The sequence below is a fragment of the Dermacentor andersoni genome, chromosome 4, assembly GCF_023375885.2.
Source record: "Dermacentor andersoni chromosome 4, qqDerAnde1_hic_scaffold, whole genome shotgun sequence".
Classification (NCBI taxonomy): Eukaryota; Metazoa; Arthropoda; class Arachnida; order Ixodida; family Ixodidae; genus Dermacentor; species Dermacentor andersoni.
The window spans coordinates 154722389-154741506 of NC_092817.1; the positions used below are offsets into that span (position 1 = coordinate 154722389).

Below are 19118 nucleotides of genomic sequence, written 5' to 3' on the forward strand. Positions count from 1 at the left end.
CGGTCATGATGCTGAATTGACTATGCTTAAAATTGGGACTTGCATGAATCATCAGTTTGAAAAAGCGCGTGAGAAAATCCAAGTGCAACGAGAGCTTCATTTTACGCCGCTCTTCTAGGCCACAGCATCGTTGGACAGAGTACCGCGCTTAGTGCTTTTCCGTGCGTGATCTTGTTTATCAAATATTTTGGTGCATGTGTTTCGGTCTACAATGTTATATTGAAATCTGTAAACGCGTAACTGGTTTTAAATTCCCGTTCCTTCAATTTTTCAATATAAACACGTACGTCAATGCTTGTAACTATGGAATTAGTGATATAATTATAACTAAATGATTTCTATAACTATAACAATTACTATATAATTATATAGTTATAACTATACTAATTACTATACCTAGCAAAATAATTTTTGTTTTGCACATGTCATCTGCAGCAGCAGATAAATTATCTCTAGCGACGTAACACAAGTAACTTTTTGTGGCAATAAAAAATTTCATCCGAATACATTGAAAAGATGTTCTATACAAGGCATCTACCAGATATTGCCAGCAGCGTATAGAGTGCATCTCAAGCAAAAACGCACACGGCGATACCATGTGCAACCGTGACATAAAGCGAGAACACAGTGTGTACATATGATTAACAGTAATAGTAGAGTTCAGAATGGAGTGGCGTAACGAAAAGTCAGATTTATCAAGACATACATTCAGACACGTTTTCTCCCAGATTTACTTTGGAATGTAATTTGAGACAGCGTTCTTTTGTAAAGGAAATGTGCTACCAGCTTGCATCGTAAATTCCTCAACAATACAATTCTGACCATACACATGTTTGCCTCTGAAGTACCTTGCAACAACAGAAGTGTTAAATTGCTGAAGTATATGTGAAAAGCCAGTTTCGTGGCAATGAGCAAGTCAAAAAATGCACCACAATGCTAGTTATTTGTGAAGACGTCGCTCTCTCACAAATGTCCATCTTTTATTTGGTATAAAGTTCAAATAACTAAATTTGAAGGTAGCTGACGCGCTTACAGTTCCTCTTGTGCGCACCGAGCCTAGTACAAGGCTTCTCATCAGATCGCATAAAATATTGTCACGTGGTGCATACCTTTACCAGATGTCACGTGGTGGTGACGTTCAAGAACACAGTAGTATTACTGTGAAAGACAAAACTAACTTTTATTGGACGCACCTGTGCCCACAAAAACAGGCTACTCTTATAGCACAAGGATAGCGGTGAACACGGTCGGCGATCGTCGAAAATCTGATGAGCGGGTCAAGCGCGTCGGCTTTTATGCATCAGTCGTCGAACGTTCCAGAGTAATCGATGGGACCCCCGTGCATCCCACAAAGTTCTACATTATTCGCGGCGCGCACACATGCAATCAGATTACACAAAGCTTGGTCATAGACAGTGGATTGAACCATTGATAGCATTCCAGAAGCTTCCGATACGTGCAGGCGCGTCCTGTGCTGTGCGATAACATTTGTTAGGCGGTGAAGCGTGTCGACCGATAAAGACAAGTACACGTGTCAATGTAAAAAAATCACCGCCGAAGGACTGCGTACAAATGGTAAACCATCGCGACTCAAACGTGTGGCTCCGGTGTTTATCACTGAGTTAATCCGGACGGTTTATTAAACGATGGCTTCATAGGCTGTCGGATCCTCGGTAGGGAGTTGCTGCTTGCGCTCGGCTGCAAGAGCAAGTTCTTGTACCCGGTGTGCAGCGTGATATGACACGGCATAGACGAGCTCTTTCTCGGTTCTGCCCATGGCATTGATGATCGAAAGCTGCCTGCTCCTAAGGAGTATGTGTAACGCGCGGTGTGCCCATTTTGGAGCCGGAGAGAAACTGCAACTCGCATGCGCAGCTGCGATGGAGAGCAACGACGTCCCTTCTGACGTAGTTAATCCAGCACCACTTAGATAGCAGAAGGTCTTTTCACTCGAATCCATGACGCCATGTAACCTGTCCCGACTGCCATAGAAACTAATGGGGATGCTCCAGAGGATGCAACAATGATTTTGACGTCACCGATTTCATATCGCCAGCCTCGTCAATGGAAATTTCGGGCCTGGTAGCATGACGTTATTGATCGAAGTAAACAAGCCTTGTGATCTAGATGTTGTTTACTATTCGCGGGCCTTTTTTATCTCTCTTTTTTTGGGAGCATACACATGGGGCTGCGCGGGAGTAGTTTTCGGCAGACAGGCGACCGAAAGACGGGCGGACGAATTGGCTCGCGAAATACAGCTTTGTTGTAAAACGCGGCACTGGAAGACATCACGAGAAGACAAGGAAAGTAGGCGCTCGGCTTACGTGCGGAAACGTTTATATCGGACAATCTGGCCATTGCGTCAACGATCGGGTGCGGGAACATGAGCAATATGTAGCTAACAAAGTTTCACTTCATTTGAGAATGCCAACGTAAGCCAATTCTTTCCGGTATAATTATTTTATGCATGAGAGGTAATGGTTTCGCCAGAGAAATCATGGAGGCATTTCATATTTAGAAGGAAACAGAACACCTGTATTAGCGAGATGTCAGTTGTTTTGCCCAACAAACAAGACAGTTTTTAGAAGTGATGCTGTTATCTGTGCGCTCTTTGATAAGACGCATTGGTTGGCTTCGTGGACAGAGCTCTTGGGCGATACTACCCTCCTGTGTTTTAGGTAGGCGAAATCTTCATAATAAAATTCAGAGTCGTGTAGCACTTGCACTCTGCCTCAGCGTATTTCTCTTGTCCCGTCTTGAAACTGCGCTTAACAGTAGTCATTTATTAGAAGACAAGAAGTTGATTGCATGGCTGGTATCAATGCTATATTAAGGTGAACTTAGCAAGGTCTCCTGAAGAAGAGGAGCCTTATGCACGGCTCATCCCAAGTCCTCATCTGGATGCTAAGAAAAGTGGTTACAAAGTCGAAAGGAAATCAACGTTTACCTGCAATCCTTCCGAACTTTAGAAGTTATTGGCATTTCTTCAGGGAAAGAACCGGTATCTTCAAAACGTGTGTATATTTTTGAAGATTATCGCAAAAAAAAAAAAAAGGAAATGAAATGATAAGCCATTGGAAGTGGCAGGACGGTGCCGAGGACATGACAATAAGCTTCCAACGGAAACAAAACTCCTGCACGTCAATCTCTGCAGAGCGTAGGTCAACAAAATTGCGAAAGAGCGGCTGCTTAAGCGCTACGGTCTCGCGACCTGTAATTATGCCATTTGAGAACACGCCGAAGTAGCCTTGAGAGTGTCCCAATGAGAAACGTAGATACACGTAGGGCCCAACAAAAAGCGTTGTTGAGTGAATGAGTGGTATATATCTATATATATATATATATATATATATATATATATATATATATATATATATATATATATATATATACTAGTGCAAGGCAATCCCATGACTGCCATCTGTTGTGCGTTTGCGCCTAAGAATGGGGACCGCTGCGCCCCCATTATTCTCTCCCCGACCGACGCTGCGAGACAACTTCCCATTCTAGCAGACACGCTCTCCTTACCAGAGTGCAATACCGCGCACACAAGGTGCACCAAACTGCACAGTCTACACCCTTCACTGCAACTCAGACCTGCGGCTGGACTGCACCGACGCGAAGCGTCTCTTCTGTGTTAGCTGTGGCTTGGAGTTGCCTTCCCGAAAATTTGCTCAGCACTAATTGGAATGACTGATAGCCCTGCATGTGTTGTTTGCGGATGCGGGGGGAACACTAACCACTCATTGTGCCACTGTCGTCAATTTGAAGCACAAAAAAATGGCTGTGGCTTAGCTAAGGTTAAGCCCAGGATGCGAAGCATACTAGCCTTTATTTTAGTTGTTGAACCACTGTTTAGCCTGGTGAACTGCTGTTGCTTGGCTATATTTGTTTCGGCTAGACGAAGAAACAACTCATGTGTTACTCTGCTTCGCCTTCAAGAGCGGAACGCGACAGCGTTCCCGTCGACCCGCCAAGGGGTGTAAGACAATGGGCTACGGCGCAGCGACTACGCGCCCCGCATTGGACGCGGTGAGCGTCGAGCAACGCAGTGTTCGGCGCGACAACGAAATGTGCGCCTGAGCAAGCGACGCACGCCTGAGCCTTAGAAACAGCTCGTTTCTAAGGCAACACCGCATTCACTAGAGGCGCTTTTGTACCGCTTCGGAGCATCGTACTCGTGGCTCAGTGGTAGCGTCTCCGTCTCACACTCCGGAGACCCTGGTTCGATTCCCACCCAGCCCATCTTGCAAGATTTGAGCCAAAGCCACCTAGAAAAAGCGCAGCTGCTTATATACCGCCGCGACGCCGCGAGCGACGGCGCGAGTTGGAGCGCCCGTTTCTCCTCTGTCGTGACGTCACGGTGTCACGTGGTATTGAAGGCGACACTGCCGCGCCTGAGGAGCTTTGAGCTCTCGTAATATCCTTCGCATAAAAAAGACAATATTTGTCCAACACATTGACAAAACTAGCCCTCTGAGTGAACATGCAGTAGAAGAGCACCGTTCACACCAATCGTTGACTCAGAAGGCAGTGAAGGCACATTTGCGCTTTCTGAGAATGTCTGGTTTGCACGAGCGGCTTTGACTCAATGACTGTGCACGTCCCTATACCTCCTTTCTCTTCCCCTTCTCCTTTCTGCGAGCGTAGGTTAGCCAACCAGGCTCTTCCTGGCATCGTCCTGGTTAACATCCCAGCCTTCATTATATTCCCCCTCTCGCTCGCTTGTATCTTCCATGCAATTTACAGCCCGTCGGGCATTAGCCGAAACTTGTCTTTTTTGTTTGTTTTGGAAAAAGACAAGTCGAGTTGTCAAAACGTTGGCTTCCGCTTTTAGCTTGTTTTCGTTTTGCCGAACGTCTTTCAGATTTTTGTGGTTTGCGCAAAGGCCGACGTGACATTTCAATCAAAACGACAGGTAGGTATGATGGCTGAAAAGAGTAGTACTCGGATAAACATAAATTTGTTCATGCTGGGACCTACCATTCGGTCTCATCTTAGGCCAACCATCGCGTCTGAGCCGATAGCATCCTCCCTACTGCTTGGCAAATTAATTCTAGCTAGACCAGCTGAAGTTTCGCGATGAAAAATTATAAGTGGTTATATAACTGTACGCCACCGCACAAAAGAAAGAAAAGAAAATAATGCTAACGAATGACGCGGGCACTCCACTCAGAAAATCGACAATGAGTTAATAAGAGCGACACACCTTCGAATAGAGTGAGCCCGGAATACCTAACGATAGTAGAGAAGCATCATCGAATAAAAGAGAACCAAGAATGACGTGTAAAACGAAGAGTGACAGTGACTAGTTCACTTAGATTTCTTATATTACTTTATTTTTTCTGCAGAAGGCCTAAGACACAAGGTACTTTCTTCTGCACATAATACCTAGAGATTACGAACCACTTCAACTGCTTGTTCTTTTCTGTGTACGAGTCACGATGCTGTTTCAGCAACTGTGAAACCGCAAAATTAAGTGGGATGGGGAACTGCCTAATGACCTCACAGAGCAGTGACGCAAGTGGAGAAAAAACTAGTTCGTCTTCCCTGCGTCAGTGTTCCCGGCTACTTTGATTAAAAAACTGCTAAAACGGACGTAACATTGCACTGCACGTATTTGTGAACTCCAGCACGAAAGCCTATAAAGGGTTCAACTGGCGTGTATGGTTTGGCTGAGTTAGCCGGAGGAAGTATAAACACCATTCTAATTACTGGCAAATCAAAAATCACTCTATTGAAACTACTATTTACCACTCCTCTAGCTACTGGTTGCGCTAACAGGCTGCACAGTTCTCTAATATTTATGGCAATTGTGCACTTCTGTATTCTAGAGCTGACCTTCATTCATTCCGACCAACTCTGCCATCGTTTGGAGTTCGTCTTAGGCGGACTCATCCACGCCAGTATTCGTGGTTACTTAAGTTACTGACAACGATACAAAGTAGTACTCGCGGCGTCGCCCTCGTGTGTAAAATCCTGCCACCTTGTTGACCAGAGTTCATTTGCTAGATATCCTAGGAGTAAGGTATGTTTGGTTGTAAGGACTAAGCTCGCTTCGGCAAGGAGATTCTCAATGGCAGCGGATGGTGCTCTCACTTTTTTAGGAGGATTTTTGTGCTGCACGGACTCATTGCATTTTTCGTGGTGGATGGCGCGAGCACTAAAGGAACAGCAGTCCTCCTGATGACAAGACATTGTTAAATTTAGAAACACAACGGAAGATTTCGCGCTATGACGACAGAATGATTTGAGCGCACTGACATTACCTAAAATACCATATTATTTGCTTTTCTTTTTTTTTTGAGCGTCACAAGGGAGGCCTGCTCTTACAGCTAAGGGAGAGAGTAAGCCCTTTCTGTTTGCATCTAGGCGTCACAATAACGGTATTTGTCGTATGTTTAAGTTTGTCGCAAAATCAGGAATTTGCAAGGTAAAGACTTTTTTCTGGGAAGAGCTTTCATGGACGAAGAAATATAATGGAAAATACCCGAGGCCCACCGCGCAATCCGCTACGCCCCGGGCGAGCGTCCTCCATCGCCGTCTCTTTCGCTTCGCAGTCGACTGTCGCCACAACCGCCGCCGCGTGACGTCAACGACGGAACACCTGTTTTTCTGTGTGCGTGCGTCGCTCCTAACCGTCACCGTCCACCGCTCGCTCAAAGGTCACATGGCATTTTTTTTTGTACCACGCGTACAGACGCCATTTTGTTCAAGGTCATCTCGCAACGAGCTGCTTATGGTTGTCGTCTTAAAATATCAGTTTTGCCCTAAGGGCCATTGACAGCAATAGTGAGGTTCAGCGCCGCGATTCCGATTGTGTTGTAGCAATATCCTGAAGCAATGGGCTCCGAAGATGAGTGCAAGGTTGCTGCTGTTAGGCAGAAGAAAGCGCTCCCTGACAGCTACCAGGCAGACGTGGCACGCCGCCGTTGGTCGAGGTGAGACTGACGGAATACCGTCGGCATGAGTCAGTCCCCAGTGACATATTAGATCCATTATGAGCAATGGAGGCGGTGCAAGTGAATGTGCATCGCTTTTAGATTTAGATTTTGAGCCAGAATATTACCTTGCAGTGTTTAATCATTTGGATTAAAATGCATAAACAGGGAATGAAATGATATATGACTTCTACTTGCGCTCTGCAAGTGCCGAAATTCTGACGAAGGAATAAGTCAGAACCAGAAAACTTCCTGAAAGCAAACATTGGCATTGCACTATCATAGCATCTGTCTAGAATTTTGAATATTTACTACAGACAACCGCATGAACGCCGACACACAGGCTGACAGCGACGACAATGGAACAAGTTTTTCAGGAGCATTTTTATAATGTCTTCTTTTGGTGCACGATTGAACACATGCACTACAAAAAAAGGGCAACTTTTGAATGGCCTATGTTCACGGCGATGTGTCTGTACCCGACTTCGTTCGAAAAACTGTAGCACCAGCGAAAAAGATGGCTTTTACGTGCAGCAATTGTAATGTGGTTACGTAGGTTGCTACCCGGTTTATCAGACTCTATTTTCAAAAATATGTTTTGCAATAGCTTCATACTTGCGCGACATGTTGTATACTTGTATTGTATTGCCAAATTTTCTTGAAATATTCATCCAATGCGTCAAAAAGCAACCTTACTCCGACCTTGTTGACGTCACGCTCCCTATAACACAGTACCGTGCAACACGTTCAGGAGCGCCAGGGAAAAATATGCTCAAGATGATTTAAAAAAGAATCGTTTCCCTTGTTAGGATTTCCTTTTTAATGTACACCTAAACATATTGGCTGTTAAAACTTGGCTCCAGCAAGAAGGGGCTTTTTCTTCTCCAGACGAATGACTCTGAGCGAAACAACCAGAAACCATTGAAGACGTTCTTCTAGATTTTGGGTCAACAACTTTTCACTTGACGTGCTTCAGCGAATTATTAAAAAAGGAAGTGCCACTCTAAAACTGCGCTATACGATTCTTACCCTTTCATAACACAAAACGGTGTTCCTCGCCATTTAATGCACCCGGCCCTACACAACTTGTAGAACACGCGCATGCAAGTTCCTCATGCAGATAATAAGGCCTTTTCGTTGCGAGACAATTTTATTGACAATGCTTTTTATGGAGATGCTGCGAGGTGCTTTTTAGAGACAGAGTGCCGATCACCTTGTCTGATGAATGAGTGGCGCTCACGAAGCTTTAATACGTGTTGGCCACAAATAAGGCTGATGCATTTAACCACTGCATAAGTGTTTGATCATAAAGATAGGAAATAGCGAGAAAAAGTCATTGAGGCCTACTAAATAAAGCATCCGGCTGCTGTGCTCGTTCGCTCAGGTTTGACTGCCACATCAGTCATGCATTATCCCATTCTTCTTAACGTGATTGGAGACATTAATTGCTTACCAGCCAAAATGTTTCTCGAATCAGGCAAAGAATGCTTTCCTATAGAATAACGAGAAATGCACGAGCCGCAGAACGAGCTCTCGCTCACGACCGGCTGGTCGCTGCAGCCGCCCCTATGATGCGCGTTCGCCTTCCAGAATAAATAGGGATAACGGCACGGCTCATCGGCAGCCGTCGCATCTTCCTGCTATGACAAGGGAAAACGAGCCTCGAATTCTTTGCCACAGACAATATATGACTTAGACCACCCGCTCAACCACTTCAGCCGTATAGAGAAGGATGGTTCGCACCACACGACGCCACCTTCTCGAACCTAACATAGTCACGGAGCAAGAGCTAAAATACGCCACCCTCCTTGACACCATCCCGGCCGAAATATGTCCCGTGTTTGTGGTCTGGTCCACCAGCCCTCTTTCCTACGGCTATCTGCATGCTCTGCTGTGCTTGGTCACTATGGAGTCAGGTACTTTCCATTCCCGCACCTAGGTCTTGAACTACCAGCTTCCCCGCGGATGTCTTCAATGCCAGCACCGATCACCTCGCTTGTTGTGGTTTGCTATCACAACGAGGCATGTCACCTTTCTTCGGCTCGCGACACGTCCACCGATGGGTGTGCTATTCCAAAGTCCGCATGGTCCAGTGCACCGACTCTCGTGTCAGAGCCGGCGCACCGTCTTCTTGTCCCTGGTTTCAGTTCATCCAAGGTGTTGGCCCTCTCCACGCCCTTCATAGCACGGCCAAGAGCGCACCACAGCGGTTACACCAGACTCAATAGCGGCTCCTTAACAGACGTCTTGTCACCTGCTGCACCAGACATCCATCCACCGATTGACTGACCTCCCGATCAAGGCTCGTCATAGGATCCCTGACTAGCAGCCATATGTATTTGCCTGCGAAACCTTTTATCAGCGTTCCCTGCTGAATCTGTGGCCCCTGACCATGCATGCTGCCACCACTGTGAACACATGCCACGGTATGCTACCACACCCGACATCCAATACAACATATTACCAGGGCCAGTACAAACCGCTACGCCGTAAGCACAGGCACACAACCTAGCGAGCCATACCAACCTTTCATCTAGGCTACCTCCATACGTCTTTGCCTCGTCACTGAACCTTCCTGCTTCTATAATGTCGAAGTGCAGGCTACATTGCTTCACGCGCCAATCGTTGAACGACCAGGCCAAGCTAAGAGCATCAGCGTGATTCTGTCCGGCAAACTTGTAAGTCACATATAGACCACCGCGTTTCCAGCTGCGCCGGATCGTCTTCGCCTAGCGTTAGGCCGCGGCACGTCGACCTGCAATACAAGTTCGTGACTCCCCAGGCGTACTCCTGCCTGCTGCTTGCTAGAGGCTGTCCTATGCAGCAGTCATCGTCGATTCTACAATGATAGCAACGCTAGCGCCTTCGCCGTACTGCTAGCCTTGCGTGCCTAGCGCTCAGAGCCTACAGTACAGTCTTTACCACAACGTACGTACACTGATAAGCTCTTCGTGCGTCAACCACTTGCAATGTCGTTTCACGGCGTTGCTGTCTAGAAACCTCCACAGCAGGTTGCTCGCGTGACTCGACGTTGTTCATGTGAGACAGGCTGCAACGGCCCATGTGTGCGTGTTCTCTTTCAGTACCATTTGGCGTGCCTGGCTTTGTTCCCTAGAACTTCCTCAAGTATACTCGCTCGTGTCCAAACAGCCTGTGCATGGCTTTTCTTAATCGGTGGCATTCTTAGAGCATACATTTTTTTAGTCATGCGTCAACGGACGCCTATTTGCTTCCAACCTCAGCTGTGATACGTTAATCAGCTGTCACTCTAACGGTGAATAATGGGTGCGTACATGAAAATGAGCCGCACAAATCGGCTTGTGGGAAGTGTGCGCTTTAGTCTTTCGTGTAACAGTCCTTGTGTAATTCTTACCGCACAGCGCGCAAGAAGGGGGGCTCAGAAAGGAATCAGGAACCAAGTACAAGATAGAACAGGCTCTTTATCACGCCAGGGCTGGTCGCCGCAACCTCCGCCCCGCTTCGCCTTGGCCTTCTGCAATAAATGTACGAACGACTGCACAGCATGTCGGCAGCTGTGGCGTCTTCCTAGATAGCCATTACGAAGAGCGCAGTGCCACCCATACATTGTTATATTTTCTTGCCGTTGAACACACAACCTTTTTATCATCAGGTTAGCTCGATCAAATCAAGCTATTGCACATGTATCTGCGTTTTCACATGTATATGCAACAGATGGACTTGACGCGTGGTAAATCACTGTGCTCGTTGCTATTGCTGAGCTTTTAGTGCGGCTTCTCACAAGATCGCCCAACAAACGGGTAAATTTTAAATGTGTAAGCATTTCTATGCATAGCCAACGAGGAAAACCATCCGTCCGTCATGTATGGCGATCGCTTTCGAGATAACGCTCGCCACAGCGAACGAATTCACCTTCGGGCGGCCTCTTGCTTCAATCATAACCAAGCGGTGAGAACAGAGCGGCCACGAAGATATCAGCATCCGGCGTTCTCTTCCCCATCAGATAGCATACAGGATAGGCCCCGCACGGCTCTGCCATACGCAGTCACTGCCGGAGTAGATAACCCCCTTTCTGCCGTCCCCCCACCCAGGGCCTTGCATGCGATGGAGGAAGACGGTGCACTACCTCCGCCGGAGGGCGGTTCATCACGGTTGATAATAGACTGACGCGGATGGGTAAGACTCTAAAGAGCAATAGCGGCTTGTAATAATCATAATGTAACCAGCGCACCTGCGCCGCCGCCTGCAGTAGTTGGCTTGCGTCCTCAATTCATCCTGCGCCGCCTTCTCCAGCAGTACGTGTCGCCGCAGCGCTGTCGTCTGCACTGGTCCGATCATGTTTCATGACATTAATAATGACACCGGGCCGCCTGGGGATTAGCACATGGCCGTATGCTTCCGCATACTTAGACAACTCCCAGAGGTGTTTCTGAGTGAATTTTTTACTTTCACATTTGGCCGTACTCCAATCTATCACAGTGATTACAACTTGGCATCATTACAATAACCAATAATTATTCTACAATCTGCAGTTCTTTAGCCCTCCGCCAACCGATGCGACGGCCATGGACTCCAAACGGCGACTTTTCCTTGAAGGGGGGCATACTACGCATACGTGACATCGTTATTATTCTAGGATACAGCGGTGGCGAACAGTCAAGAGTGTACAGAAGATTCTGTACCATTCCCTTGTTTTGGATTATAGTCGCAAATATACCTGTTTTGTTCGGTTTATTCATATAAAATATTTCCAGGTGTATTCGCAAGCGCGAATAAATTGATTCGTTACTTTCTGATGCCCCTATTATTGTGAAAAGATAAAAATGTTTTCCCAATTAACAGAGTATGAAACATGCATAACACGTTTTCTTTAATTGAATCGTACTTTCAATGTACAATTTAAAAAGTAATGGAAGGCATTTCGTATTAAGTTGCGCGGCTCTTATACCCATGTCACACGGGAAGATTTAATGTTATTCGAGTGGAATGACATTTGCCATCGGATGAGTTAGGGCAACTCATTCGCATCGATTTCGAACCGAATGTGTACTCTTGACCCCAGATAGACAACAGCGACAAGCAACGCGAAGAAATAATGCGTGCATCAGCAACGTCAGAAGATATTATTCAGACATATAAAAAGGAATAATTATTTTTGCCGAGATGACATTTTCACCACCGCCAGTGCTCAAGCGCTATTACTTTTTGCATCAGGAGTCTGTTGCGGCGGTCGGCCATGTTGGATGGGTTGATCGAATTGCTTTTAGTTGTGAATATCTGGAGTCAAAATATTTTTGTCCATTTGAAAAGTGCTCGCAAAAGTTCTTAAACGCGTTTATAGGCACACAATTTCTTTGAATTTTACAAATTTTTTTCCAGGTCATCATTGCTATCATTTGCGAATGCCGTAATATTTTACTGAGTAGCACCGCAAAAGACCGAATGGCATTCGATTATTAGACGGGTATTAGACGCCTGTTTTGGCGGTGAGGGTAGGCGTCATACCGTGGCGGCGTAACCGAGCGAAGGAGCGCAGTCAAAGATGAAAGCGAACGCGGAGCGCAGCGGGACAGAAGAGGGCGTGAGGAGGAATGTGGGAGTACGCTACAGTGAAAGTATAAGGCGGAGAATGCGCGGAGATGAGGCGGCCGGCGCATGCGCTGATGGGCCGGCGGCCATGGCCATCGCAGCCGCTTGGGCAATCTGCGCTTTGAGAAGCGGGCGGGGAGGGGGGGAGGGCCGGATAGCGTGAGGTGGGGAGTGCTACGCTCGTCTGCGGCGCTGTCAGTCCACGGTACCAGCGTGTGTAACGGGGATCACTACTCTGGCAAAGGGCGTTGGCGAGCGGCTACAGGTAAGGGTACATGTGAAGCTCTCTTCGGGGTTGTTGAGAAGAGCGTAGTGCAGCGCAAGACGGGTGAAGACGGCTACAATATGGCGCCAGAGTAGCGCGTGTCCTCTGTCTGCAAACAAAGCGCGCTACTAACAGCGTTCTCTGCCTAATGTAAACTGCATACCCATATAATCATTATACATAATAGTGACAACACAAATAGAGCTGAAACGAAAACACAAATACACCTGCGCTCAAATTTCGCGTTAGAGAGTATTGTAATCGTCGTTGAATTCTTTTTTTTTATTGGGAGACATCGGAGGCTTCTTTGCTGAGATACGCTGGAGCAGCGTGGTCCTGGTGAATGAGCGTGGATGACATTTATGTTCTAGCGGATGCTCAAGATAGAGAAAGAGAGACAAGTTGGAAGGATATGCAGGGCCGTTAAGCAGACTGAGTGCAGTTTGCTACGCTACACGTGGGAAGTAGGATGCTCAAAAAGATTGCAACGTCTTAAGGATGTGGAAAGACGAGAAAGAGTGCGGACGTGATGAAGCGTATTTTAATTATTTCTCATCACGAAACATTTAGATTCCCGGTTTTATTTGAACATTTGAACGACTGGTGTAGGGAGATTTTTACAAATTTTCCTTCCAAATACTCATTGTTGAGGGATGCACTGTAATTTCTAACGTAGGTTTGTTGTTTTGTGCGCGCCATGCATTGTACGCGTAATATATTTCTTTGTAATTACCACTGCTATTATCCCTTCCCTTGCCTTCCCTCCCTGCGTGCTTTCATATATTATATCTTGCGGTATTTTGTGTTCTTCCTTTTATGCTGTTTGTGTGTTTTCTTTCGATACAGCAGCAGGCGTTCGGTCCAAACATATAAAGACAATAACCCTAATAATAATACTACATCTTTCTGCTTTTTTACATTACAGTTGACTGCAGTCCAATGTTCCTCAGTACGCATGGAAAACCGGTCTGTGATGTCTTTTGATTGTTCAGTGCTTGTTTCTTTAAAAAATGTCTATGGAGTGCTCTTTATTTAACATGATACAAAAATAAGTTAACTGAAAAAGAAAACAAAATACATAAATAAAAGAGATTGGAAATTTAAAGAACTTTTTATAGCAACCGATAAAAATGCGCAATGTCAGCCTTTTATTTCATTATTGCTCGGTACTTTGATTAGTTGCTGCACGAGGGACTAATCAGCAGGTTTCGGGCATATTCCTAGATAATAAATTTACAGCTTTTTACAGCGTATTTACTTTAATGGTACTAGGACGAAAATGTATGACATACATTCTCTAAAATTTCCTTTATTGGCACATATCTGGGTAGAGCCCACAACCCAAGAGTCCTTTCGTCAATTTCTCGTAATATTTCCGAAAATTCGAGAACAAGAATGCACCTATGCTTTTTTCGTAAGGCATTTACTCCTGTACCGTCCCAAGTACTCATGAAGTAGGACTGCTGCTGTGTTGAAACCTTTGTCTTTCGAGTTAACTCTATGCAGGATCAAAGTAACACCTATTCTGAGAATCTTTGTGATTTTCTAGAAGCGATGAAGAGGTCGCTACTTTAGTCTTCTTACATGGCTTATGCATCTTTTGAAGCTTTCTCGCTATAAAATAATTGTTGCTATGCATGTCTTCTATGAAATATTGAGCTGCTTCTGTCGTAACATAACTCATGAGATAAACACGAAACAAATTAGAAATGAGTTTGGTATTCAAGATTCTCGCGAAGCAAAGATTGGTGACTATAGAGGTTTACAAATGCAACATACCAATTTGTTGATAATATTCTCATAAGTAATAATAAGAGGGCTATACTTACAATGCCAAGCATCCACGATCGCGGTCACGAACACTGTTGCTGTGAATGTCCTGAGAGGTGGTGCATATCACCTCTCATGGGGAATTGCTTTACCCTACATCGGGAATCGGCCAGGAATCAGGTGGGTAAATTAGGTGGATAAAACCAAGGGAACTGGTTATTTGAACGTTGGAACTTAAAAATTTTTATTTTTCTGAGAGAAAGAAAGCCGTCACAAGAGAGCCATGAAATAAATTAAAAAGCGAATAACAAGTAAATATATAGATACTTAGAAGGAAACAATGATGGGGAGGGAGCGATCAGTCTGGCATGGTAATCGATTAGATCACATCTGCTAATTTGTGATTGCCAAGCTAACATTTTTGTAGCTGAAGACAGTAATACCAGCTCCGAAAAGTAGGATCGCACGCACCGATAAATCTACGCTGATACTGCGAAATGTAATTTGCAGTAATGTTTTTTTTAATACATGAATACGCCTATAAGACAACGAGAATAGGTTGATTGTCTCCGCTACGCCCCAGAATGAGCATAGTTCAAAGTGGATCAGACGAGACCTGTGTAGATACAAAATTCAGGTAGGTATACTGCAGCGTACCCTTGCGATGTGCACTTCACATTTTCGCAATGCTGGGCGCTCACGCTTGGGCGCCGCATTCCCCAATGCATATACGTTCACGACCTCTGCACAGCTCTCATTCAGTTAGATAGAAAACCGTTCACCTTGAACAAGATCTTTGGACCATGGCCTCGCATATCGCATCTTCGAAAAGCCACAAAAGCACTGCTGCTCTATTTGAATGCAGCCGGATTGAGTCACCGTCTGGGATCCGGACTGAGTGACCGAATGATATACCCACTGGACTTTGTCTTGTTCTTTTAATCTTTCCATCCCCTTTTTCCTGTGTGGGGTAGCTAACCGGGCTCAGCCCTAGTTAACCTCCCTACCTTTCATATATTCGTTGCTCTCTCTCTCTCTCGGCACGTTTCGTTACTGCAAAAATATCTGTGCCAAGAATAGCGCTACGGAACAGTATTTGCGATGACGAAGAGGCGAGCAGTGTGAAGACGACGACGACGATTAAAGGCTAGCGCGGGCTGTTGCCTCTTGGCCAAGTGCGGCGTATTTCCTTGTAAATATACTTGTATATAGCTTGTCGGTGAAGCTGCAGCGGTGAAGTTGCCGTCGGTGCCAGAGTGACCACTCCTCGGTCGCTGATTGGCCGTTTCGCCGTACGGCTGCCGCACAAATGGGTCCCGGGCCCGTCCTTTCTACGGCAAGAAAATCTCGCCGTTCGCGAGCAAAACCGCCGTCGCACGGCGGCCCGTGAACGGCAAACGTCGTGCGGCTAGTTTCCCTGCTGGTAACGCGGACGGGCCCTCACATTGACAAAGGCCAAGCAAACGAGAGACCGCTCGGAGCTGCTGAACTATGCGACTATGCGTGGAGAAAAGCGGACAACACGAACGCCGCATATCCTCCCTTTCGGAGTCGGCCGGCTAGTGTTACACTCAAACGTGAGAAGGCCCGTCCACACGGGAACTCGCCGCACGCAGTTTGCCGATCGCGGGCCGCCGTGCAGCGCTCGTGTTGTCCACTTCTCTCCTCTTGTGTCCGTGTCTGCACGCCGTACCCCTTCTTTGCATTAAGAAATGATTTCTATAGGCCTGTAGCTCGGTCATAGTGGAGGCCACGATACTTCTAACACCGTGGTGGAGGCCGAGGTCGCTCGGCTCAGCAGGCTCCGTAATCGGCATTTCATCGCTACTCATCATGCGTCACATTTTTGTGCTAGTGTGCTATGACGTCAATATTTTCGTTCCTCCTCTGTGACGTTGTAACTGCCGCGCTAGCGACGGGTCGCGACTACGAGAAGGAGTTATTTTATTAATGACTTTTTCGAGCTGAATTAAAATTATTTTGAAATGTTTGCAGCGTCCAATACCTCGTTCTGGGTGTCCTTGCATACGGAAGCAGCCTAAAACATGCATTTTATAGCCTAAAAATTTGGTGTCCCAACCCCTTTAATACCGGCGATGTCCCTCCTATTCATCGCCGCCCGTATCGAGTGTCACCGGCTGAGCGTCAAGTTATTCACGCAGAAGTTCGCAAAATGCTTGCCAAGAACATTATTGAACCGTCATGTAGTGCATTGGCGTCACCTGTTGTGCTGGAAAAAAGAAGAATGGCTCATGGCGCTTTTGCGTGGATTATCGGCACCTTAACAGGGTTACCAAAAAGGACGTGCATCCTCTACCTCGGGTTGATGACGCCCTTGACTGCCTCCACGGTGCTCGCTATTTCTCCTATAGTGACCCTCGCGCCGGCTACTGGCAGATTACCGTGGACGATATCGACCGCGAGAAGACTGCTTTTGTATCACCCGACGGTCTGTATCAATTCAAAGTGATGCCGTTCGGTCCATGCTACGCTCCTGCCACTTTTGAACACATGATGGACTGCCTTCTTCACGGTTTCGAATGGCCCACGTGCGTGTGCTACTTGGACGACGTTATAGTATTCTCCCCAACGTTCGCTACACACCTCGAGTGCCTCTCAGCAGTCCTGGACGTTTTTCGTCGAGCCGGCCTCCAGTCGAGCCAGTCTTCCTGCGTAACAATATAGAAGACGTAGGTAATCCACAGAGTTAGTTATTACTGAGCCTCACATTACCTGCATATGACACTCTTGTGAAATATAGCAGCAGTGGCATGAGCAGCGAAATGACAATACACGAGAATGAGGCCGCTTATTGATGGCTGGGCTGAAGAATCTGCAACTTCCTTAATTATTAGTCATTGAGGGCAAGGCACCCAAAATTAACCACACACTTCTAAAGTGTTCAGGCAACAATCAATAAAACGTCCTCCTTACTCTAGAGTCACGAGACGCAGTAAGAGATGAGAAACACGAATCAGGGACTATCATAGCGGATGTAAATGGTGGGCTTAATTTTCGTAGAGCCGGACCCACTGTCACGGATTCGTACAGAAAGGTGGGTAAAAAATCTGGCAGCCGAAGAGAAAATGCCCAATCAAGAATAGGGGAAAACATACCTACACCTGAGTTTTCTTTAGGATTGCCAAACATCTGTTGCAATTAAGTTGTTTGTTTCAAGGCACTGCAGATAATATTGCAATATACCGTCTAGATATAATGTGGAAGCAGTTTTACATCATTATGAAAAATTTCAGAATTTTTTATAGTAGCATGATTTATGTGTGGGCGCCAGTTGACAAAGGTGTTATAATCACTCTAAGGTGTTTTATAGGCTCTACCTGTTGTAACTCTTGAAGAGTGTAGGACAATGCGGTGTGTACTAGTCCATGCATGGAAAAAACAAGAATGGCGCATTTCCTGGCGTTCAGTCAAAACTGATTTAAATCTAACCACCTCTCAAGGGTACAAAGGTAACTTTGTAGTCGTTGACATAGCATGTGGATGTCAATTGCAGATACAAAATGTGCAATATTGTCTGCATAAACATGCGGGCAGTTCGGCTCATAAGAACACTAAAGAACACCGCGTAAATGACTTAGCTTTGCAGTAATCCTCTCGTTTGTTTGTATCTAGAAGAAGCAAAGCCGCTGTTGTAGCAACAGAATTCTCTTTCAAATAAAAATGAGTGAATCCGCGCTACTGTATACCTAGAAACACCACATGTTGACCGATTTGTCAAAACCGTCTGCTCAACGGTAACGCAGGCATTAGGGATGTCGAGCGCCACTAAAACAGTGTGTTGCGTATAACATCGAGCGGGTTTTATTCGGCTTAATAAATCGACATGACCATAACAGATGGAGCAGCTCTTTCTAAAACCAATCTGATGGGGCCTAAGAATTCAATTATTATTTATAAATTTCCGGATGCGAAGGTGAAGAAGGCTCTAACTAATTTTTACCGCGTTTCATGCAAGTGCAATAGGACTAATGTTCCCCAAAGAATGACCTCCCCCTTGTTTCACAAACATCCGTATTACCTTGGCAAGCTACCATTGCAACAGAATCCACACAACTTAAATTGAATAATTTACGGGGTCATAAAGAACGTTAGGGAATTCATGCAACAGTATACTTGTAACATTTCAGTATTACTTCATCAGAGCCAGGGGTTGCATTCGTCAAGATCAGATAATGTAAATGTGACGAAGCCATATGAAGGGTGTAGTGCAAAATGAACTGTTGGAAGCCGGGCTGCCAATCGACTTTCTAAACGTTTGGTAATCTCTTCTACATAGACGCTCAATTTTTTAGAATCCAAAAACAATTGAGTTTAACCGTGTTGGTAGCACCTTTGTAGTACGAAGAAATGGAAACAGAGCACGCATGCTTTTTTTTATTTTAACAGATTATCGTAATGCCTAATATCATATTCATCGTTGGTTTTTTAACAATACGCTTAAATGCACAAGCATGAATCTGACAATTCTTACATTTTGTCGGGTATTGATTATGGAGAAGCAGAACACTTATATCTCCGAAGTATCTCACTATAAATATCTCGTTATACACATA

General features: G+C 45.7%; 1 long non-coding RNA gene across 1 annotated transcript in view; it reads left to right on the forward strand.

Moving 5' to 3' along the window:
• Positions 1 to 19118, forward strand: part of LOC140217151 (uncharacterized) — a 48934-nt gene that overhangs the window by 17089 nt on the left and 12727 nt on the right. The window contains exon 3 of the long non-coding RNA XR_011893661.1: positions 13700 to 13740. This is a non-coding gene — a long non-coding RNA (uncharacterized lncRNA). The remainder of the gene's footprint in view (positions 1 to 13699; positions 13741 to 19118) is intronic.